Raw genomic sequence first — 2,040 nt, 5'->3', positions numbered from 1 at the left:
ATTATTAGATATGTTATTATAGAACATGCTTTACTTAAGGAATTCTTGATACTTCAAGTGCAAAATGATGATATAAAACCTTAATAAAAATACACTTTTAAGTATTAATCACCTAATTTTGAGCATTTTCAACTAACAAGTCTAAGTACTCCATTGCTTCATCAGGGTCTTTATCTTTAAAAGTTCCATTGCACATCAATTCCACTATTTATCTATCTTTAGGTATTAACCCTTTATAAAAATATGAAATCAATCTTTATGTTTCAAAACCATGATGAGGACAAGTATTAAGCAAGTCTTGATACCTATCCCAACATTAGTAAAATGTTTCTCCTGGTTTTTGAGTGAAAGTGGTGATTTGTCTTTTGAAAGAGTTGGTTCTGTGAGATGGAAAAAACTTTTTTAAAAAATATTGTTGCATTTCATCCCAAGCATGAATAGATCCTGGTCTTAAATTTTATAGTCATGTTTTAGCTTTATCTCTTAATGAAAAAGGAAAAAGCTTTAATCTGATTGTGTTTATTTTACAATTTGAATTATTATAGGTGTTTCAGACCTCCTCAAATTCCTTTAAATGCAAATATGTATTTTCTAAATCCAAACCATGAAAAGAAGGTAAAAGTTGAATAATGTCTGGCTTAAAATTAAAATGACATGCATCAGAAGGGAAAACTATGCATGAGGGTGCACTTGTTCTTGTGGGACTAATGTGGTCTCTAAATGTTCTAGCATGGTTATTCTCATTATTCTCAATATAAAGCGATTTATTATCTTTTTCGACCATATTTTTTGAAAATAACAAGGATACCCTACAAAGTCTATCACTTAATGTATGTGACTAAACTCTCATGCACGTGTATGAAGAGAATAAAAGGAAAAAAAAAACAAAAAAACAAGAAACAAAGTTAGATACAAAAAAAAATGAAAAGAGAAAATAAAATAAATACTATAATTTATACAAGAATTCACCTCCCTAATAACGGCACCAAAAACTTGACACAACCAAAATATTGATGTCTTCTCTCAAGTGTAGGAGTGTCCAAGTAATAAATAACTCGGCAAGACTAGGTCAAACCATAGGACAGTTAACTATTTAAATTATAAGTAACAACAACAGCAATAATAATAAAAATAAGATGAAAAAGAAGAAGTTAAACAGGACTTTAAGATGTAAGATTAATGTAAGGATTAAACAATGATAAAAATAAATATCAAGTTTAGAGGATCCACTAATGATATTTCAAAAACAAAAGATTCATGAAAACACAACTTAAATATTACAAAAATATAAAACGAAAGAGTAAAAACATGATCTTAATCTGAAAACCAAGATGCCTAAATGCATGGCAAATGCCTTCTTTTATAGGCCAAAATTTGAAACTATTGATTTGATGACTAATTGTTGAGTGGGTGGCTAACTCTTGACTAAGTGACAATCCTTATCTTCTTGTCTGAACAAAACGTTATTGCTAATATTAGAATTCAAACAGACTTCAATCATGAAAGTTTTAGGAAATTATCTCATCTTTCCAACAAAAAAAAAATTGAGGTCATTTGGACTTCTAGAACTCAAGATATGGGTTGAACACTGAACAATATCTAGGCTACAAGAAAAATTTCGACTTCTTCATTAATGCTAAGATTTGAACTTCCAAACAGTAGAATTGAGACTTGCATTTCTATGAATATTTTAGACCTATGTCTTAGCTTTATAGTCATATGACACGACTAAAAGATTGATGTCTTCTCCCAAGTGCAGAAGTGTCGAAGTAATAAATAACCCGGCGAGACCGGGGTCGAACCACAGGGAGGTTAATTGTACAAATTATAAACAACAACACTAGCAATAACAACAACAACAACAACAACAACAATAACAATAATAATAAAGAAAAAGAAGAAGAAGAAGAAGATGAGAACTCGGAGATGGAATATTAATGTAAGGATTAAACAATAATAATAACAAATGTCAAGGTTAGAGGTTCCACTAATGGTATATCAAACAAGTATAGTATAAACTCTTATTATTCAATTGGAAAC

Source organism: Populus euphratica, unplaced genomic scaffold (assembly GCF_000495115.2).
Source record: "Populus euphratica unplaced genomic scaffold, PopEup_1.0 scaffold1303.1, whole genome shotgun sequence".
In the NCBI taxonomy this organism is placed as follows: domain Eukaryota; kingdom Viridiplantae; phylum Streptophyta; class Magnoliopsida; order Malpighiales; family Salicaceae; genus Populus; species Populus euphratica.
This window is presented reverse-complemented; position numbering follows the sequence as displayed.